Here is a 23,299-nt window from a genome sequence, read left to right as displayed (position 1 = left end):
ATGGGTTTTATGGGGGAAGGTTAAGGGGAGAACAGAGAAAATCATGAGAGTATTGATCCCTGAGAATTGGCAACAACTCTTGGTGAAGCTTCTGACCTTTAAATTTGTGGAAAGGATGGTATCATAATCAAGATTTCCACAGAGTGAAGGTGGACCCCTGTGATGTAGGGGTTGCATGAGGAATAAACAGAGTCAACAAAAATATATGCACGATATGACAAGAGGGGAGGTGGAGGGTCTGCAGGACTGGAGAAGGATGGGCGAGGGGAGGGTCCACTTCCTTCTTTTGGCTCCAGCTTCCATACTTGGGTCTCCTTCATGACTGCTCCATTCCTCTGTTATGCAGACCTGGGACTTCTGTCTCCACCCACAGGTCCACCTGAAGGTCTGTCTTCTGATGACAGAAGACTGCTAAGTGTTGTCTGAGGAGACTTGTGCCTGTGGGGACGTGAAGCTGGACTCGGTGCCTCACGGATCCCGTGTGGGGTGCAGCGCCTCTTTCTTTTTCCCGGCTGACTACAGAAGAATTGTTTTTTAAAAAAAATCAGAATTTGCGTAAAAGAGAATAATCGAGTAAGACAGTTCTCCTCTCAGCGGCCAGCATTTTCCTTTTCCCACTTAGAATCAATTATACTGCAGTGAGGAGACAATGGAAGAGGGGGAATCTCAGGAAAGATTAGAACATCGTCCTTCTAAGAAGCAGTGTGAACGGGGCTGAAGTTTCCATGAGAACGGGGATACATAGGGCTTCTGTCCCAAACTCCCGATCTATCTCTGCATAGCCCAGCGCTCAAGGACAAAATCCAAGCAGTGTTTCCACTTCAGTTCAAGGTTAAAGAGAGTCTAGGCATTCCCACTGTCAATTTTATATGGACATAAAATTCTGAAGGGAAACATTTTCTGAAATGAAAACACATTTGGCAAGACTCAAGAGAAGACTTCTTAATTTACCCCAAGACAAAAGGAAAGGGTTGTAAGAACCGTTTCAGTTGATATGAGCGATCTGATGGATTCAATAAGTAACTTTTTGGGAAAATAATACTTATTTTAATTAAAAAATTTTAAATTCTTTTTGAGAAAGAGAGAACATCAGTGCTCTCACATAAGTGGGGGAGGGGCACTGGGGGAGGGAGAGAGAGAATCCCACGGAGCCCTTCATGGGGCTCAGTCTCACCAACCGTGAGATCATGATCTGAACTGAAATCAAGAGTCAGATGCTTAACTGACTGAGCCACTCACGCTCCCTGGGAGAATAATATTCTTTAATTTAGTCTTAGATACTGATGGAAAGAAAGAGGGTAATGTGAGAGTTGTTAAACTATCATCAGTACAATAATTTTGAGGAACAAAAACACATACAGGCATGGAAGCAACACAGATTGTCTGTCTGTCTATCCAGCACCTGTCCACCTATCTTAAAATTTTTTTTAACGTTTATTTATTTTTGAGACAGAGACAGAGCATGAACGGGGGGAGGAGCAGAGAGAGAGGGAGACACAGAATGTGAAACAAGCTCCAGTCTCTGAGCTGTCAGCACAGAGCCCGACACGGGGCTCAAACTCATGGACAGTGAGATCATGACCTGAGCCGAAGTCGGACGCTTAACCGACCAAGCCACCCAGGTGCCCCCCCCCGTCCACCTATCTAACATGCACCTATATGCATATCTAAGAGCTCTTTTTAAAATTTTTTTAATGTTTTTATTTATTTTTGAGAGAGAGACAGAGCAAGTGAGAGAGGAGCAGATAGAGAGAGGGAGACACAGAATCCGAACCAGGCTCCAGGCTCTGAGCTGTCAGCACAGAGCCCGACATGGGGCTCACAGTTTGTGAGATCATGACCTGAGCCGAAGTCAGACAATCAACTGACTGAGCCACCTAGGCGCCCCTAAGAGCTCTTTTTTAAATCATACATAGTGTTGTGTATTTTTCAGGAGGTGCAGGGTGACTTAGAAATGCACTTTACTCCTTATAAACAGAAACACTTTTGTATGCAGATAGATTTTGAGATAAACTTACTGGGGCACCTGGGTGGCTCCGTAGGTTGGGCATCCGACTTGAGCTCAGGTCATGATCTCACAGTCCGTGAGTTCAAGCCCCGTGTCAGGCTCTGTGCTGACAGCTCAGAGCCTGGAGCCTGTTTCAGATTCTGTGTCTCCCTCTCTCTCTGACCCTCCCCCCGTTCATGCTCTGTCTCTCTCTGTCTCAAAAATAAATAAACGTTAAAAAAATTTTTTTTAATTTGAAATAAACTTACTGGTATATTTCTTACAAAAAAAAGTAATGCACTTTTCAAATTTTCATGTACTCAATGATTACCTGGAGACCATGTTAAATAGCAGAACTTTATAGAAAAATGCTGGGTGGGACCGAAGCTTCTCCATTTGTGGAAGATCTCTGATGCGAATACTGCCAATCTGGGGTTCACACTCTGAGTGACAGGGAATTAAGATACTGAGGAAAGGTTTAATGAAGCACTTTGTAATCAAGAAATTTTAGAGAAATAACAGGGTGTAAAGTAGTTTTGAGAAGAGCAAAAACAAAGAATTTTACCATTTTCCATTTACTGGAAACCGTTCTAAATGCTTTTCACATTAGAATACATAAAACCACAAAAATAATCTGTTTTTATTTTTTATTTTTCGAGTGAGCCAACCTTGACTTGAATGAGAATCGAGGGAACAAAGTGGTTTTAAAAACTCACTAGGCTGGAACGTCAGAGGTAGAGAAATCAATGTTTTCAAGGTCTAAGATATGGTGTTTGTAGAGGCAGGGAGAACACATTAATCCATCCAGGATGGGACATTTACCTGAAACCAGTCACTCCCTCCGCCTCCCCCTTCTCTTTCTCCTCCTAATTCTCTGAGCTTCGCCTTCAGATGCGATTATCTTGGACATCACCCCTGCGTTTTGAGAAATGGGTCATCAGTGTACCCACCCCCGCGTCGCCCCCGCAGCCCCTGGCAGAAGGACTCTGAAATGCAGAAGAGCCTCCCCTTTCCCCAGTCCTAGGAGAGAGTCAGGAAGCATGTGGGTGGAGAAACCCACCTGAATGCCGACCCCACCCAGCGAAATGCCTCCCTGCGAATTCTGCCGAGCTCCGCCCATCTCCTTCTGCACCGCTCCATCCTCATAAACAAACCCTCCCGAGATCCCTTTCCATGGCAGAGCATCTCCCTCCCAGCCCAGCCAGGCCTGCTGGTTTGCAGGTCCCCTGGGGACCGGAGAGCAGCGTCCTGCCTGCGCTATCCTGGAACCTGGCCCTGGCCGTGGAGTCCGGGAACGCTGGCATTCTCTGCATCTGACCGGGGCTCTGATTCCGTGCATAGAGAAAGCCATTCTTCCCCTTGGTTTTTGAAGCCCTGGATGCCGATGAGCTCCTTGCCTTGGGGAGACTAACCTTATCCCATCTGCAGCAAGATGCAGAAGGAATCAGCCAGTGCGTTGGCATATGCGTAACTATTTTTTAAAAATGAGATTTTATTCTTTGGGGCAATTTGTGGCTCAGACGATACTGAGCAGAGGTTCAGAGATCTCCGACAGAGCCCCGCCCCCATGCAGGCACAACCCCTCCCATTGGCAACATGTGTGCAAACATTTTCAGCATTGTGTATGGTGTTAAAATTGCCTAGTTATAGGTTTATCTTTTAAAAATCCCTGGGAATGGCAAAGACCAAATTATAGTGTATTGTATCAGACGCAGACATATGAGATACAATGAAAGTGCTGAGGGTGTAAACACTCAATAACTCAATAAACATTTCTTCCAATAAAACGTCCTTTCCCATCCTGGGTGAGCCGGCTAAAACCAGCTCACACACAAAGATAAGCTCACACTCAATTAGGTTAAGCTGATTACTGGTGGAAGGGGATTTCCTGGGATTCCTGAGCTGTATAAAAGCCCAGCAGAAGACCTGACCTTCTCAGTCATCCCGGAAACGCTTCTGGGTCCAGTAGTATTGGACCAGCGTCTACGTTATCTGAGTGGCCACTGACAGACACAAAATCACAGGTTCGTTTCCATGACTATTTGGGGCCTCCCTTTACCCCTCACAGAAATAGGAAGAAATAAGGGGAGAGGGCCATTTTAGGTGTTGAAGTAAGGATTCCTTAACTAATTGAATTTTGTTATTTTTAAAAAACTTTTTGTAATGTTTATTTATTTTTGAGACCGAGAGAGACAGAGCATGAGTGGGGGAGGGGCAGAGAGAGAGGGAGACATACAATCTGAAGCAGGCTCCAGGCTCTGAGCTGTCAGCACAGAGCCGGACACAGGGCTCGAACTCATGAGCCGTGAGATCATGACCTGAACAGAAGTCGGACGCTCAACCGACTGAGCCACCCAGGCGCCCCTTAACTAATGGAATTTTTAGCACAGAGCCTGATTAAAAAACTATTTCAAAAATGTTAATTTTTAGACAAATGTTAACTTTTATTATTTTATTTTATTTTATTTAAGAGAGAGAGAAAGAGAGAGAGTGATTGGGGGGAGGGGCAGAGAGAGAGAGAGAGAGAGAGAGAGAGAGAGAGAGAGAATCTTAAGCAGGTTTCATGTTCAGCAAGGAGCCAGACATGGGGCTTTATCCCAGGACCCTGAGATCATGACCTGAGCACAAACATAGTCGGTTGTTCAACTAAGTGAGCCTCCCAGATGGCCCTTTTTTATTTTTAGAGTTTATTTAAAGTTTTGAGAGAGAGAGAGAGGGAGGGAGCAAGAGGGAGAGAGAGCATGAGCAGGGGAGGGTCAGAGAGAGAAGGAGAAAGATAATCCCAAGCAGGATTCGTGCTGCCAATGAGGAGCCTGACTTGGGGCTTCATCTGAAGAATCGTGAGATCATGACTTGAGCAGAAATCTAGAGTCAGACCCTCAACCAGGAGCCCCAAGGAAATGTTAACTTTTAGATCATTGCAGAGAATGATCACCCAGACCCATGGTTTTTAAAACTGTGAGTGATTTAGTAATTTATCTTTTATGCCAGTGTATTCATGAGAACTTGTTTGAAAGCTGGTTGAAATTCGGAACCTTGATCCTGAACCTGTAAATAGAACAGCAGTACCTGAGCTATGAAGCCCCCAGTCGAATGGAGAGGCAAGAATTACTCTACCTTCATTTGTACTTGGGAAAGGCTTCCTCCTTACTCAGTTTTGGCCATTTGAAATGTGAAAAGGATAGGGGTGGCTGGGTGGCTCAGTCGGCTGAGCGTCTGGCTTCGGCTGAGGTCACGATCTCAGGGATCTCAGAGTTCATGAGTTTGTGCCCCGCATCGGGGTTGCTGCTGTCAACACAGAGTCTGCTTCAGATCCTCTGTCCCCCTCTCTCTGCCCCTCCCTCGCTGGTACTCTTTCTCTCAAAAATAAATAAACGTTTTTTAAAAATGTGAAAAGGGGGTCAGGTGTTCCAGCCCCATGTTGGACACAGAGTTTACTTAAATAAAATAAAAATTGAAAAGGAACAGATACTTTATTCTAGGTTTTCAAATACATTTCCCTGAGATTAGATACAGATTCCCTGACCCCTTTCCTTCCTGTTTCTATGGGAAAATGGTCTTTTTTTTTTAAGTTTATGTATTTATTTTGAGAGAGAGAGAAAGAGAATCTCAACAGGCTCCACAGTCTCAGTGCAGAGCCCATTTCGGGGCTCAAACTCATCAACCGTGAGATCATGACCTTAGTCAAAATCAAGAGTCGGAAGTTTAATCGACTGAGCCACCCACATGCCCCTGGTCTTTTTTTTTCCCCCTGATATAATCTATTATGATAAATTTTATTGTCTTTTTATCATGACAGTCAGTGATAATGTATTCTATTGCTGTTTTTGAAGATATATTTTCCGAATACGCTCCATTTTCCCATTAGATTTTATTCACTTGTTTATTTATTTGTGGGAAACTCTGTACCCAATGTGGGGCTTAAATTCACCACCTCAATTTCAAGAATTGCATGCTCCACCATCTGAGCCAGCCAAGCACTCCTAATCCCATTTAGGTTTTGATTCATCGATTTCATTTTTTTCTTCCTTTTGTAATCTTTTGTTTTCCTTGCTCCAATTTCTTTTTTTTTTCCCGCTCCAATTTCTTAAGATGAAAACTTCCTATAAATTTTATGTTTGTATATGATATACGTGTTTAGACTAAGGAATTTACCCCTAAACCACGTTTTGCCCTGCTCCTAAGTTTTGGCATAAACTGTTTTATCTTTTTTCTCTTTTTTATAATTTCCATTTGAATTTCATTTTTGATTTTAAGGAATCTGATTTCAGAAATTGCTGGAAATATATTGCATAGTTTGAAAATAGTTCATCTGATAAAGAAGTTAAATAATGTAGTTATATTTAATTGTGTTCAGTTATGCCAGAGGGGAACAAGAGAATGTAAAATATCCGGTTTTCTTACATTTTGAATTTTCTCTTTGAAACCAATTATGTGATCACTTTTTTCCAAGCGTTTTATGGTGTATTACATAAGGTCTCTAAATATGGAATCTGCATTTCATGTATATATAAAACATGTTAAGTCTAGTGGAGAAGTTTAGAAAAAATTTATCGTCTTGTTTCTCATTCATTGGTACTATGTTACTAGCAGAAGGATATGCACGTGTAGTTGGAACAAAAGGTGAAAAGGGAGATGGTGGGCAGAGAGGTAGGAGCTGGCTGCATTGCGCATGGGGGGGTCCAGGGGTGTGCAGCGTTCAGCGGTTTCATTTTCTATCCCGCACAGGGCAACAGAGTCCCTGGGACTGACCAACCCCGATGGACCCCAACAGGCTTTCCATGGAACAGGGGAAAGAGTTCTTAAAGCAGCTTGGAATTCCGCAGAGAGATGTAAGTGTGGGAGAGGTTGGGCAGGTGACATGTGGAGGAAGGAGGTGGCCTCCCAGTCTAGTGCTGAGGCAGCTTCCCCTCCCATGACCGTGACCAGGGGTGAAAGCCCGTGATTAGCGATGTGGATATTTGCCGGCTGGCCAATAACAGGGATGTGCAGTGATCAGAGGGCAGGGTACAGGCATCTCAGTTCCCTCCTGGGACCGCCAGCATTCCCTGAGCACAGCGCTCCCCCGCGTGGAAGTCATGGGCAAACTCACTGTTGAACCAGAGGAAAGAGCCTTTACTCTCTGATTAACACTGAGTTGAAGAACTCACAGAATTGGGAGCTGGTTTATTATCTTCTCATATCTCAAGGCTTCCTCCTCTGTGCAGAACTCTGACTGTATCTTGGTTCTCTTTTCTCTCTGTCAGATTGACTCAATGACAGAGAAATGGGTCGTTGATGCCGCCGTGGAGGTTCTGCTACGGTTCCCACTGATGCCGGGAGAGGATCCAGGTGCCCGCTGTGTCTCCAGTAAGAAATGTCAGCCTTCAGTGGACCGGCTCACGGCTTCACAAAGACGCAAAGACCAAGAGGAGAGGTGGGGCAAACGTCAGGAGTGACGTGGGTAGAGCATGGGGGAAAATCCCCTCCGGGCGCAGGTGTGGGCTGTAGGCTTCTGCTCAGACCAAGGGGGGGTGGGGAAGGGGCTTCTGACTTGTGTGTCCCTCACCGTCGCACAGGCTTTTCTCTGTGAGCTTGCACGTGGATGTGAGCTGGCACGGGCGTCCACAGTTGCATGTCCCCGTGTGACTTTGTGCATGCCTCTGTTGAGAACTGGCATGTGGTTACGGGGGTCACGTATGACATTTCACAGGTGTTCATCAGTGTCACATCAAATCTCTGCAAACCTTTGTCAGAGGAAATGGCAGGTTTTCTCAGGAAGATGTTGTTCTATGAAAATTGTGAGTTTTCTGGAAATGTGTAGGGGGAAAACTCAATAGTGTTGGTCTGCTTATTGGTTTTGATAAATATGGGTGAACGCTTTAAGCTTGGAGGAAGCAGTTGGACAAAAACCCAGCACACAGGCCTGAGCGACACTGAGGTTTTCGGGGAGGACCTGTACAGACATTCATGGCTGCCAATCTCATTTCACCATGTTTATTCCAAGTGGCCTTTTCTCAGGCAGTGTCCTATTCTGGAAGTACGTAATGATGGAAAACAGGTCACAAAATGGCACACAATGGGACCTCAGTTCATGAGAAGACCCCATCACTGGGGGGCCACTCAGTGATCAGCGAGTCCCCCACCCATTCCATGCAGAGAGGTAAAAGGCTATGAGGGACTTCTGTCTCCGTGTCTACATCTTTTTTTTTTTTTTTTTTTTTTTTTTTGGTCCTTTGCTTGTGAATAGGAAATCCAACAATCAGGTCCTGAAGGAGAATGACCAGAGGCCCAAGGACATGAGGCAGATGGCACGCCATTACATACACCAGCGGCCCATAAGACTCCCCATGACTCAGAACCTGAAGAAGCTCCAGAAGGGACCGGTGGGGCAGAGGAATCCCCCACCAGAAGAGGAGAATACCAGGGTAAGCGGAGGCGTGGCTGTTTCCAGAACCAGAGGAGCGGCATGGACCCCAAAGAGTGGGTTTCAACAGAAACCTGTGTGTCTCTGTCCTCCGGGATTCTTGCTTTTCCAAGGCTGGCCGGGTTTGTGAGGGCCTCACCTGGCAGATGGGCCCATTCGGATCCTCTGAGAAGCAAACTGACTCCCTATTGAGCGTCACGTTCAGCTTGGTGGCTGTGCCACACTCAAATCCAGTTCATAGTCATCACCTTTCGCCACGAAATTCCTTCCTCTCAGGTCACTTTCTGTGAAATGGGCCCTGGGCAGGACCATAGCTTCTCGGATTTCCTGGCCAGGGGCCCTGGGTCTACGTCCTTCCCCCCACTCAACTCCAAATACCTGTCCTGTTAACCTTTCATTTCTGCCCTGATTTCCGCGGGCTCACGGAGGTCCCTCTCCCTCCATCCACAGGTGAAGTGCAAGAACTGCGGAGCCTTTGGGCACCTGGCCAGCAGCAGAAGGTGCCCCATGAAGTGCTGGGGTGGGGCCCTTGCCCCCCAGCCCTTGGGCTCCAGTAAGAATGAAAACCTGGAACCCAGGAGGCCTCAGGACTGCCACACCCCAGGGTCCTTCCACACGACTGGCAGCGGGAAGGAACCAGGACAGAGGTGAGGACTCGCAGGGTCAGAATGATTGGGGCAACGGAGCCCCGAGGACGGGGAGCCCCTCCCCCTGCAGTCCCCGTGCAGCTGTGTCAGGCACGGACCGGAGAGAAGTAGGCAAGCGGTGCCCGGGGTTGACCTCAGAGCTCCCTCGAGTCCTCGGGATTTCCAAGGAGTCGGGCCGGGAATACCTATCTTGGGGTGTTGCACGCGGCAGAGGCGCAGGGAGTCTAGTGAGAGTATTTCATGCCGAAGCCACGGCGGGGAAGGGGACGCTTCCTGGAAGCGGGGGCTGCGCTGAGGTCCCGGAAGGAGCTGCCTTGGCAAAGTCCACAGGGGCTTCGGGGCCTCCGTCGCCCCTAAACCAGGCCGACGACTGGGCTGCGGGGTCTTCTTGGTTCCCAGTCAGTGGTGGCGACCGGGGTCGGGGGCATCCGACAGTTCCCGCGATTTGTTCCGCAGGCGAGAAGAGCGGAAAGAGAAAGACCTGCCCCGGAAATTACCCGGGAGACCCCAGCGGAAGCCGCAGAGCGCCTGCAGGGAACCCGCGGACTCGGGCGCCCACCTGCGGGTGAGTCTTGCTCGCTCCTGCTTCTGAGCTCTGTCTCCATCTGTGACTTGCTGGGGGGTGCAGGGCCATGTTCACTTCCGGGCTGGACTGTAGGAGCCGCACAGGCGTCCTAGGAGTTCTCAAATCCCAGCTTCTTTATTTGCAAAATGTATTTTTTCCCGATTTTGTGCAAGTCAGCCAGCAAACGCTGGTGGGGGCATTTCTGTGCACAGGTGAAGGGTTCTGTCGGATGCCTTCTGTGATCCTATGTCAAGACGAGGCCTCTTTTATTTATTTTTATCTTTTTCCTAATTCAGACTGTTAAAAAAGTTATTTATTTCCTTATTTATTTATTTTGAGACAAAGAGAGAGCAAACATGAGTGGGGAAGGGGCAAAGAGAGAGAGAGCGAGAGACAGAGAATCCCAAGCAGGTTCTGCACCACAAGTGCAGAGCCGAAGGCGGGGCTTGAACCCATGAACCGGGAGATGGTGACCTGAGCTGAAGTTGGCCGCTGGACGGACTGAGCCACCCAGGCGCCCAAGATGAGGCTTCTTTTAAACTTTTGTAAATACCCAAATTACCCTTGAAAAGGATGGTTGCCATTTATACTCTGCACATTGTGTGTTCCCTGGATCTTAACAACAAAGACAAGGGAAGTTTCAGTTGTCATATCTGATAAGCAGCAAAAACCAGATGGGCCTTGTAATTGTTTCCCCCCACCACCTCTGAGGAGCGGATCTCTGCAAATGTGCAGTGACTACGAGCACGTCGTTTTCGGTGACACTTAGTGTTGCATGAGTTGTCTGTTTAAATTGGGTTGCTCCTTTTTTTCTCCCTGACCTAGAGAGAATCCCAACTTGTCCTGACTCCTGAGGTGTCTAATATGAGGTTCCTTCTCCCACAGCGCCCCACCAGGCCGTTGCCCGTCCAAACCAATACGAAGCCATCTGTCCTGGGCCCTGTCCCCACGGGTCAGCCACCTGCTAGGACAGCTGACATGCGGTCGTCCTGCCCTACACGGCCCCTCTATAAAGCCCCTGAAGTGCGTGCTTGTGAACCAGCCCGAAGATGCGGGGCAGACTTGCCCTGCGAAGATCAAAAGAGCTCCTGCCGGGACCAGGCTCTCATTTCCAAGTCGACAGCCGGCTGGCCTGAGGTTTCCTCCCGTGATGTTCCCCCGTCGGCCAGGAAGACACTGGCCCTGGGTCCTGTGTGTCACCGCCAGGCACAAGCCGAGCATCCTCCTGTGGACTCGAAGCCCCGCCCACAGCCTGCCCCGGGAACACACGGCCAGAGCTCCAAAGTCAGCATCCAGGCACAGGGGAAGAGGTCTCCCCAGGTCCCCGTGCAGCCTTCCCAGAACCCGCCAAAGAAAGCAAGATTCAACTTCTTCTAACCCCCCTCCCAGGTGGGTCTCAGTGACCTGGTCTGGGGGTTGTCCCGGTCTCAGCTTCCCCCCAGTATCCAAACAGATACTTCAAGTGACCGGGAAGATACCAGTCCTAATGCCCAGTCTTGAACGCCAGGCTCCACCTGACTCACCTGGTCTGAGCCCCGTTCAGACCTGTGCTGTCCCCTAACCCTGACCACCCAGGCATGTTCCAGGCCAGCAGGGGCGAGGATGGGACATGAGATGGGACAGGGCGTGGCAGAGCTCCAGGTTTTCCACTGTTCTGTCTCCCTCTGGAGAAGTCTCCACCCGCTGGTCAGAGCCCTCCCATCTCAGAGGCCTCGGAGAGACAGGTTCCCGGTGTTCCACTGAGAGGTCTCTTCCTGGTCTCTTCCCCTGCTGAGAATGACTGAGTGTGGCCAATGTCCCACCCTGGAAGTGGCTGAAAGGTGGGAAAAGAGGCAGGAACAGCTGTGTCCCGTGAGTCGGCATTTCTGCCGGTGGTGCCTGTGCACCTGCTGGGGCTCCAGGTGACACTGTGGGTCACCGGACAGACATCACCTTTACATTTTGTACATTTAAGTCATGGTGGGAATGGAGCGTATGAAGTTGTCATGGGTAGTCCTTTGTAAATCAGATGTTATTTAAGAAACTAAGTCAACAAGGGGAAGCTATGTTGTACCCTAACATGAATCGAAAGCTATTAATTCATCTGTGTGGGTGGATAAATGACTAGTATTTGGGTAACTGGGGAAAAGGCCTCTCTGTGATGTGGAGAAGGCCTGAACCCTCCGGAAGAGTGCCCTCTCCTGGTTATCGAGATTTTGACTTTGAAGGAATTTCAGTGGAAATTCTCGTTGCCTTGGGGAAATGGGAATATTCTTTTAACCTTGCACATTTTGTTATTAAAAATGGTTGCAATGTTATGTTTGACTACTTTCTTTCAATATGAATAAAATTGTCTGAAATGGAACGTGTATTACAACTTTTGTCATTTTTCCTTACACCTCAAGTCAGTTTCTTTTTCTTCATCCAATTTCACCTGAGTAATGAGGACCTTGGTGTGAACCCCATAGTGTCTCACAAGGGAGAAGTCAGGGACTTTTAAAGACAAAAGGGAATGCACAGTCTAATCCAAGGACCTGTAACTTGTAGGAAATACAAACTCTCAGGCACAAGCTAGCCCTACTGAACCAGGATCTGGGGTTTCTCAGTAACAATCCCAGGCGTTCCAAATGCAGGTTGAAGAGTGAAAATGGAATGGTTCTGAATTGACACATCAGAATCACCTGGTAAGTTTTAACTACCATAATGACTGGTTCACTCCTGGGGATATTCATTTGCTGGGTTGGATTTGAAATGTGGCATGAGATAATAGAAAAATGTGTAGAGAAGGCTCAGTGGTTAAGTGGCTGATTCTTGATTTCAGCTCAGGTCATGATCCCACGGTTGTGGGTTTGAGCCCTGCATTGGCCTGTGCAATGAGCCTAGAGCCTGTTTGGGATTCTCTCTCTCTCTCTCTCTCTCTCTCTCTCTCTCTCTCTGCCCCTTCCCCACTTGTGTGAGCATGATCTTTCAAGTAAATTAATAAACTTGAAAAATATGTGTATATATATAGACTATATACACATACATATATATATATATATATATATATATATATATGGATATGGAACCTGCCCCAGGTTCCTGACACAGGGCTCCTAAAGTCCCTGTAATATCCTTGTGAGTGATAAGAGCATTATCACTAATAGGCGCTAATAGGTGACTCTGGGTGGGCTCCTGGATGGGGCTGGTCTCCAGAAAGAGCAAGCCACCACCTTCCTTCAGCCCCACCCCCACCTCCCTTCTCCCCATAGGGCGGAGCTAGAAATGGAGTTAATGATCCATTTTGCTCACGTGAGGAAGCCTCCATAAAATCCTAAAGGTGGAGCATTTGGAGAGCTTCCAGGCTGACGCACACACCCATACCAGGAGGGCGACGCATCCCAGCTCTTTAATAGAGTGATAAATGTAAGTGTTTCCCTAAGTTCTGTGAGCTGCTCTAGCAAATTAATCAAACTCAAGGAGGGGTTGTTGGAACCTCTGGTCTGTCGCCCATTGCTCTGAACCCCGGGTGATAACAGGCATTCGAAGTGTGTATGTGTGTGTGGGGTGGCCTTTGGGGCTGAGCCCTCACCCTGGAACCTGCTGCTGTCTCCGGTAGATGGTGGCAGAATTGAGCTGAATTCTTGGACACCCAGCTGGTGTCGGAGGCTTGCTTGTTGGTCTCGGAAAACTGCCCACCTGTGGGGCCCAGAAATGTCACAAGTGAAGTGCTCTGTGTGACCTTAGTGGAGATGCAGGAGATAGAAACTGTTTCCTTATCTGTGTGGATGTTGGGTGTTTGGGTGTTAAACCCACTGTGGTTATTTGTAACACGCAACCAAGGCCAGGAAGCTGGAGGGAGAGGGCAAAGATAACACATCATTAACCTCTCTTCTCTTTTAATTCTGGGGAAAGCTCTGTCTTGAATCAACAACAGCAAATGGCTCTCATGACCTAAAATTGCCAGGAGGCAATAATTAAGCAAAAGCATTAATCTAGGATCAAAGAATTGCAATGCAGGGGATACAGACTTGGGTGGCAACCCCCATAGTGTCTCACAAGGGAGAAGTCAGGGACTTTTAAAGATAAAAGGGAACGCACGAATACATTGTTTACAAAGAATTTTGATTGGTATTGGCGGCAAAAATCCAATCCTGGTTGAACGTAAGTGGTTGCTAAAGCTCTCGCTGAGCCAAAGTCAGTTACTGTAGGAACTCAAAGGCGTGTTCATCCACAGTCCTGGAGATATTTGCGGGTTGGCCTCATTCAAAGTTCCTGGTTCCACCTGGTGAGGACAGGCATAAGACCTACCTCCTGAATGGCCTCCCAGCTCGATGTGAAAACCCCTGGACATAAGGGGCACCATGTCCATTCACCTTTCACATTTTCAGCAGAGTGGGATTTCACTAGGGGAGCAAACCCGATGTCCCTTTTTCCCTGTGAGATTGTGTCTCAGGAGAGCTTCTCTGTCTTGCTAGGACTCTGTCCCTAACAGGCAATGTGATAGGACTGTCCAGGCGGCCGCCTGGTCGAGGGCCCCAAACCCGTGAAAAGACAGGGGGAGATCAAAAGACTCAACATCAGCACCGGTTCTTCACCTTGGGGCTACCCAGGTTGCTGCAATGGGGTTTCTTGGAAACCGAAATCACACTCCCAGGATTCCCATCAGGGACTGCAGGATAACAACACGATACAGACATAAGCTTCCAAATCTCAGTGAGTCCCCAGGCTCTTCTGTCCCCGGGCCTGCTCAGCACGTTGGAGAAAGCTAAGAGCAGTTGGAAACGTGAGCCCTACTATCACCAGATGCTTTGATAAGTGGAAATTCAGGATCCTCAAAAGAAATTCTCACTATGTTGATTCAGGAACCTGTGTTTCTTGTTAGTGTCCTGGGTGTGTTTGAGGCAGGTGATCTAGAGACAAGTACTAACAAACACTCACAGGGAAATCTCGACTCAAAGACTCACCTGCTTTGCATTTGGTGTTCATGGTGTAATCTCCGGCATTAGATACTCTTTCCCTCTGTTACCCAGCTGGTCGATTGGACCAACCCGGGAGTGAATACCTTTGAAAGGAGATATGTGTGCCCCATTTTTTTATTTAAAAGAATTTATTTGTACATGTAACTATCTTTTCCGTTTTATGAATTTATTCTTTATCTTTTCTGCCAAAAACTTGTGGATCTTCCTAGATCCACACATGCTTAAACTTAAAAAAAAAATTTTAGTGAAAATAAGTGGTTTCATTTTCCTTATTTTCTTTATTTATATTCAAGTTAGTTAACATACACTGTAGTCTTAACTTGAGGAGTAGAACCCAGTGATTCACCTTTAACATATGACACCCATGGACCAACAGGAAATGTGTCTTCCTTATTGCCTGTTATCTATTTAACCCATTCCTCCACCCATCCCCCATCCAGCAACCCTGAGTTTGTTCTCTGTATTTAAGAGTCTCTTATGGTTTTGTCTCCCTCTCTGTTTTTGTCTTATTTTTCCTTCCTGTCCCCTTTGTTCATCTATTGAGTGTCTCAATTTCCACATAGGGCGTGAAATCACATGGTACCTGTCTTTCTCTGACTTGTTTTGCTTACCATAATATATTCTAGTTCATCCAGGTTGTTGCAAATGGCAAGTTTTCATTCTTTTTCATCACCAATTAGTATTCCAGTGTGTGTGTGTGTGTGTGTGTGTGTGTGTGTGTGTGTGTACACATACATACATGCCACATCTTCTTTATCCATTCATCAGTTGATGGACGTTTGAGCTCTTTCCATACTTTGGCTAATGTTGATAGTGCTGCTATAAACATTGGAGTACATGTGCCCCTTTGAATCAGCATTTTTGTAGCCCTTTGGATGAATTCCTTGTGGTGCAATTTCTGGGTCATAGGGTAGTTCTCTTTTTAATTTTTTGAGGAACTTCCATACTACTTTCCAGACTGGCTGAACCAGTTTGCATTTCCACCAACAGTACCAAAGGGTTCTCCTTTTGTCACATCCTTGCTAACATGTTGTTTGCTGAGTTATTAATTTTAGCCATTGTGACATGAATGAGGTGGTATTTCATTGTGGTTTTTTTTTTTTTAATTTTTTTTTTCAACATTTATTTATTTTTGGGACAGAGAGAGACAGAGCATGAACGGGGGAGGGGCAGAGAGAGAGGGAGACACAGAATCGGAAACAGGCTCCAGGCTCCGAGCCATCAGCCCAGAGCCCGACGCGGGGCTCGAACTCCCGGACTGCGAGGTCGTGACCTGGCTGAAGTCGGACGCTTAACCGACTGCGCCACCCAGGCGCCCCTCATTGTGGTTTTGATTCGTATTTCCCTGATAATGATGGTGAGCATCTTTTCATGTGTCTGTTAGCCATCTGGATGTCTTTTTTGGAAAAGTGTCTATTCACGTGTTCTGCCCATTTCTTCACTGGATCATTTGTTTTTTGGGTGTTGACTTTGGTAAGTTCTTCATACATGTAACTATTTAAAACATATACATTTGTGGGGCATCTGGGTGGCTCAGTAGGTTGAACGTCCAACCTCAGCTCAGGTCATGATCTCGCAGTTCGTGGGTTCAAGCCCCGTGTCAGGCTTTGTGTTGACATCCCAGAACCCAGATCTTGCTTCAGACTCTATATCTCCATCTCTTTCTGTTCCTTCCCTGCTTGCACACATGTGCTCTTTCTCTATATGTAAATAAATAGGTAAATAATAAAAATTCAAACATACATTTGATATTGGATTTCTTTTCCATAGTATGCCTAAACACTGTATGAAGGACAGTAATATTTGTAATATGATGACGACATCCTTCTTGCTGCTAGCATTTGGTCCATGTCGGGAGCCGAACTAAGTGGTTTTTTATACACTTTAGGTCATTCTGTCTTCCTGACAGCCCTGATTCCTAGTGTAGACGTACAGGTGCCAATGGAAAGAGAGAGGATACACCAGGTGTTGGTTTGCCAACTTGAGAGCTTCCCAGGTAAGATCTGAAACCAGCCCCCTGCACAGAGGGCCAGGAGGGACCAAAGAAAGAGGCAGGTCACCCTAGATGGGTAGGTGGCCAGTGTAAGAGGCAACACACACATATGTACCTACTGTACTGAGTGTTCTCGGTATCATACACACAACATGCCCTACTTTTCACATATGGGAGAAGTCGGGTTAGTGGAAAATGTACATTTCAAATTTTAACGTTCACAAGATTGTATTGGGATCTTGTTACAATGCTGACTCTGTTTCAGGAAGTCTGGGGTGGGCCCTGAGATTGCACATTTTGACAAGTGACAAGGTCCAGTGATGTCAAAGTTTGGGGTCTATGGATCACCCCTTGAATGGCAAGGAGCTAGAACGTTAAGAAAATATTCCTTGGATAACTTTTAACATCAAGAAATTGATGGTTTGTTCCTGGGTTTCATGCTACAAAAAAAATTACACAAATAAAAAGGTCTCAAGTAATAATTTAACACTTACACATTAGATGTCATTTAACTGTTTATATTAACATTTTTTATATTATAAATTGTATTATTACACTAATGTATAAAACCACACATTCATGAGACACCTTAATTCCCATTTGATGAGAATATTGTATAAAATACCTAGTGAACTTTTGGGACTGAGTTTGAACCTAGTTTATTGAGCCTAGAATTTACTGGGAGAAGTTTAACAATTGAGACAAACAGTAAAAATGAGATAAGGTAGCAACAGATAATAGTTTGAAAGTGTTTGGTATAAATTTGGTAACCATATACTATTGAAAAATTGATAGAATGGAAAACATTCATCACAGGAAATGTTCAATTTCCTCTGTTCAATATATATTTCCAATTTTGAATATTTTTAAAACTCCTTGTAGAGCTGTTATTAATTCTTGGTTTTTGAAAATATCTCAGTAAAGCTACTGTTTTTTGGTGATCGAGATTTTAGCATTTGGGGACAATCAGGATGCCAGTATTCTGATTCTTACTGAAATGAATGAAGTAGTGATTCCTGCAGATGAGACAAAATGCTTTTAGGCAGAGAAAATAGAAAATTTCTGGGGTGGGGATATACTTACCATGATGGTGTAAAATGCTGAGGATATATTTATGAGGCGTGTAAGTTTCTATTGCACATATTTAAAATCTGGGATTTCAGGAGCGCCTGGGTGGCTCGGTAGGTCAAGTATCCGACTTTGACTCGGGTCATGATCTCGCAGTTTGTGAGTTCGAGCTGCACATTAGGCTCTGTGCTGACAGCCCAGAGCCTGGAGCCTGTTCTGTATTCTGTCTCCTTCTCTCTCTGCCCCTCTCCTGCTCACACTGTCTCTCTCCCTCAAAAATCAATATTAAAAAAATTAAAAATATACACAATTTGGGATTTCAGATTTTTTTCAAATCTCCAAGACTTAAAACCCCAGACCTATTCGGGCGCCCGGATGGCTCAGTTGGTTAAGCGGCTGACTTCTGCCCGGGTCATGACCTCCCGGTCTGTGAATCTGAGCCCCGAGTCGGGCTCTGTGTTGACAGCTCAGAGCCTGGAGCTGCCTAGGATTCTGTGTCTCCCTCTCTCTCTGCCTCTCCTCTGCTTGCTCGTGATCTCCCGCTCGCGCTCTCTCTCCCTCCATCTCAAAAGTAGATAAACATTCAAGTCCAGACCTATGTAAACTTATTTTGTGTACTTTTGATGGCTGATCCTTCTTTTTAGGACCAACCTAAAGAAAAAATTCCCTAGGGATCTTCACATATGAACAGCGGATCCATCATCTGGATGACCTTTTGGGGAACTCCTGGGCCATTTCCTTTAGGACAACCTCAGTCATTCCTGGGGTGGGGTCAAATAACGCAGTCCTGGTTAGACCCTTGGCGTCGCCAGAACTGCCTGAGGTCTGTGATCGTGGCCCTGCGCGTACTTTTTAGGGCCCGGCCTTCTCCTGGAGCCCAACACGGCAGCCGCCCAGGGGGTGGTGCTCCCTTCACTTAGGAGCACGCAGCAAGTGAAACTAGCGGCTTTCTTAAACAAACACATTTTGACCTGCAGTGTCCCCACCCTGTAACTTCAATGCTAAAGTCATCAAGGAAAATATTTTAACCAGAGCGACTGTAATCTCAACCACATTACAATACAAGCCCTCATCTCTCTATTCACCCTGTTTTCAATCCAACACCTGGTGGCTGGGAATGACTGCTGGTTTCCTTTCAGCTGAGCCCAATCTTGTGACCCCCTCGCTTAAAGCTTGACTCTAAAATGGACTTTTCTGTGTCCTTTTATTTCTGAAGTTTTGGAGTTTTATACATACGTGACAAATGTGAATCTGCATCAGAAATGGCCGTTTACTTTTCTTCTTTAAATGGCCAGGTAGTAAACATTTTTGTCCTTGTAAGCCTCGCTGTCTCTGTGCAACCGCTCCATCCTGACCCGGTTGGATCAGTTGCGTGTGGTCAAATGGCATCACTGATGTCCATGAAACCAGCTGTCGTGGTCCTGGACAAGAACCGGAAACAGCCACTCTCGAACCTGCGTGACCTGGGTTGTCCTCGCACAGGCCCCCCATCTCTGTGATGGCCTGAGGATCCATTTCCTAGATCGGGAGGGGAAACTTCAAGATGTTTGACCACCTGACTAACCTCCGTGGGCTCGCTGGCCCCCAGGCTGGGCTGCGCCAGAATCACTTGGAAAGGCTCGTGGTCAGGCACGACTTGGAGCCTCTGGAGCCCACAGACCTTTAGGGGCCCCTCTGGCATCCCCCAGGTGCCAGGACTCGTGCCTGAGCCTGAGCCTGCAGCCACGAGGCAGCTTTTTAAGCCCCCTGGCGCCCTCGCCCAAGCTGCGGACCAGATGGAAACAGTAAGGCTTTTTGCGGCAAATAAACACAAACAGAAAACAGATGGTGGAGCGATTGAATGAAACTCCAGGCCCCATCTGTCCACAAAGGCAGCTGAAGGGCCGGCAAGCATTGTCAGAGGCAACTTTTGCAGAATCTGCCTCAAATAAAAAATTACAACCGGGGGAAGACTTCCTGTAGGAAGAAGACGCCGCTTTGCCATAGGAGAGAGAGAGAGAGAGCGCGCACTGCGGGGCATGAAATCGCTTGCTGCTGTCCCCACAGCCCACTCACGTCGTGGCCCAAGGCTGCCAGCCTGCACCCCTATTCCTACTGCTGATGCCAGCACGAGTGATTAGAACGTCCTCTCGAGGAACTGTGCGTGATCTTTTGGGCCCATGTGCCTCAAGGGGCAGGGGAAGGGCTCGCCTCTGTTTGACGGGGATCCTGATGGGACGTGGGCAGCTTCCCCGGCTGGAGAGGGTGTGGGAGCGCCGTGCCCTGTGCCCCCACCTGGCCCTGTGCCCCCACCTGGCCCTGTGCCCCCACCTGGCCCTGTGCCCCCACCTGGCCCTGTGCCCCCACCTGGCCCTGTGCCCCCACCTGGCCCTGTGCATCTCTTCCGTCTGACTATTCCCGAGTTCTCTGCTCTAACAATGAACACCTAATCTAGTGTGTGAGCTATTTTCCTGAGCTCTGTCAGTAGCTCTAGCAAGTTCATCAAACCCGGGGGGTGGGGGTGGCGTTTGGAACCTCGGATCCGTGACCCGTTGGTCAGAAGCACAGGCGGTTAGGATTGTGGAGGAAGGAGCAGCTGGAACATGGTGACCGGATCCGTAGGAGGTTTACCATCGCCTGTAATAGGATGTCTAGGGGCTGCGGTTCAGACGTGACAGGTGTTCTAGGAAGTCGTCCGGGACCCGGCCGCCTCCTCTCTGCACACTCTGCCCCATCACCACACAGCTCTCTGAGCGGCAGGACGGCTGTGGCCTTAAGTGCTGTGATGGGCAGTTTTATGTGTCAGCCTGCCCGGTGCATGGGGTGTCCCCATATTGAGTTAAACATCATTCTGTGTGTCTGTGAGGGTGTGTGATGAGATTGACATTTGAATCCGTAGATTAAAGCCGATTCCCCTCTCCAATTCCTCGAGGGCCTGAACAGAACAAATATGTTGAGTAAAGGAAACCTGTTCTCTGTGCCTTTGAGCCAGGACACAGGTTTTCTCTTGCATTTGGACTTGGAGAGGTAGCGTCTCCAGATTACCAACGACAAATTTGGGGATCTTTATTAAAAATTTTTTTAATGTTGGGGCACCTGGGTGGCTCAGTCGGTTAAGCGTCCGAGTTCAGCTCAGGTCATGGTCTCACGGTTCGTGGGTGTCGGGCTCTGTGCTGACAGCTCAGAGCCTGGAGCCTGTTTCAGATTCTGTGTCTCCCTCTCTCTCTGCCCTTCCCCCATTCATGCTCTGTCTCTCTCTGTCTCAAAAATAAAATTTTTAAATTTTTTTAACTGTTTTCATTTATTTTTGAGAGACTGCACAAGTGGGGGAGGTGCAGAGAGAGAGGGACAGAGGATCTGAAGCGAGCTCTGTGCTGACAGCAGCGAGAAAGATGTGGGGCTCGAACTCACAAACTGCGAGATTATAACCTGACCTGAAGTCAGACGCTCAACCAACTGAGCCACCCAGGCCCCCAGGTTTTGGAATTTCTCAGCCTCCATTAATCCCATGGGCCAATGCTTTACAATATATCTCCCCTTCCCGTATAGAACCATATCATCAAGATACACAATTGATGGCATGTATATGGTTTTATTAATGTGAATGGGAATGTGTGAGTTACAGAGGAAGATGTGAGGGTATATGCCTGTATCCGAATATATTTTTTGCATATACATGTGTTGTCATTTATATAGAAATGTGTTTGTATTTGGGCGTGTGTGTGCGGTAAGGGTTGTCCACAGTTATGCCTCTAATCCCTGACTTGAATATAGGGAGTACTAGATAGTAGACATCAAATTGTATGTTTATTTTTTAGGAAAAAAACCCAAAGAATTAATTTGAGCTCCTTTTATTTTCTTAGTTTAAAAAAGCGATCACAGGTGATTACTGCACATTCAGCAAAAAATAGGTGCAGAAAAATGTAACCACCCAATGCCATTAAAATAGTAAGCAGCACGGGCTTATCCCAGACTTCTAGAATCTGCCCATTGACTCATCTGATCCGTGTGCTTTTATTTGTAGGAGATCGTTTTATATTTTTCTGATGGATGTTGTTCGGCCTTTGTATCCCTACTAGAGGTTGGGGGGAGAGCTCAATGTTATAAATTATGCTAAAGAATTTCCAACTCCCCTACACTTCCAAATTAATAGTGAACAACAACCAAAAAAACCAAAAGCGTCCGGTGGTTTCTAATGCAAATTATTGTCATGGTGTTCTTCCTTTTACTTGTATCTCTTTGAAAATCCTTCCCAGGAACTTTGGCCAAATATCTCTACTCATAATTTAATGATGCTGCAGGCCAGGTGTCTGAAAATGGGGAACCCTTCTTTTTGGGGTAGAAAAATTTCTCGGGGGATCAGAAAATAGGATGAGATAGCAGAGTTTCTTTTCTTTTTTTTTTTTTTAATTTTTTTTTTCAACGTTTATTTATTTTTGGGACAGAGAGAGACAGAGCATGAACAGGGGAGGGGCAGAGAGAGAGGGAGACACAGAATCGGAAACAGGCTCCAGGCTCTGAGCCATCAGCCCAGAGCCTGATGCGGGGCTCGAACTCACGGACCGCGAGATCGTGACCTGGCTGAAGTCGGACGCTTAACTGACTGCGCCACCCAGGCGCCCCGAGATAGCAGAGTTTCATTCCCAGTCCCACAGGTATTTCCTGCTCCCTCCATGGGACATCCTGTCTGCCTCCAGGGAGAAAGGACGAGTTTTTCCTAAACACCGCAACAGTCTTTGGAAAAAACTACAAACTTGTAATTGTTTCTCAGTAATTAACAAGTGTGGGGGGGAAGTTTTCAAAAATATTCTCTGATCCTGATACCTGGACACAGAAAAAGTGAAGCAAAGGGCCTAACATTTGCTGAAAGGATTCTGTCTTTCAGGATAGAATCTGTGATAAGCAAATCCCTTTCAGTATTTGGCTGTCCATTCCTGGAGGCCCTTTATGAGCTCCACATTCATTAGCTAAAAACCACCCAACTACAGGAGCACAAGTGAACAGATGATCAAAGATCCTTCAGAACCGCTGGTCTGCATCCCCTTCCTACTCCCCTCTCCTCCATTAGGTTTACGTACCATGGTCCACACTCAGGAAGGCCACTCCTTATCTATATTCACCAGTATTCAATCACTTATGTGAATGAGTCCTGGGTGTTGCACACACATGTGGGATTCCAGTCACAGAGCCCTGGTCACAGTGCCCCTTGACTAACACACGTGTGAGCCCAGAGGAGATGCTCAGTAAGAACCACTCTGGTGAATAAATGCATGTTGTTCCCCCAACAAAGTGAGACTCCTAGTGGTGCTTCCTGCAAGTCACTGGTGGGGTTTGAAGTGTTGGGGTTTGGAGCCGCCAGCCCAGAAAAAACTCTTGAGACGTCTTTGGTACAAAAAGGTGGTTTTATTAAAGCACAGGGGCAGGACCTGTAGCAGGAATTGCTGCACTGGAGCTGTGAAGAGTGACTGGAGATATGCCTTCGGGTTGGGAGGGGGCTGGGGATAGAGTAAGTCTCTAAGGAATTTTGGAAACGAGGTTTCCAGGACCTTGAGGGGCTAGCTACTGTTAGGAAAAGGTCGTTTATTACTGTGTAGTAAAACTTGAGTCATGAGACCCCTCAAATGTGTAACACAGGGTCATAAGCTTGGAGTATGATTGCCAGCCTATATCTTTTGGGGGTAGAGCTAAGGGAAGTTTCCAAAGGAATTTTGATT

General features: G+C 46.9%; 1 protein-coding gene across 1 annotated transcript in view; it reads left to right on the top strand.

The window, feature by feature from the left end:
* LOC124510813 (zinc finger protein 160-like) overlaps positions 1-23,299 on the top strand; it is a 339,108-nt gene that overhangs the window by 238,635 nt on the left and 77,174 nt on the right. The window lies entirely within an intron of this gene.

This window comes from Lynx rufus, unplaced genomic scaffold (assembly GCF_022079265.1).
Source record: "Lynx rufus isolate CCGP_SWC_20201006 ecotype Redwood Valley unplaced genomic scaffold, mLynRuf1.p SCAF_16, whole genome shotgun sequence".
NCBI classification, from domain to species: domain Eukaryota; kingdom Metazoa; phylum Chordata; class Mammalia; order Carnivora; family Felidae; genus Lynx; species Lynx rufus.
This window is presented reverse-complemented; position numbering and strand designations above follow the sequence as displayed.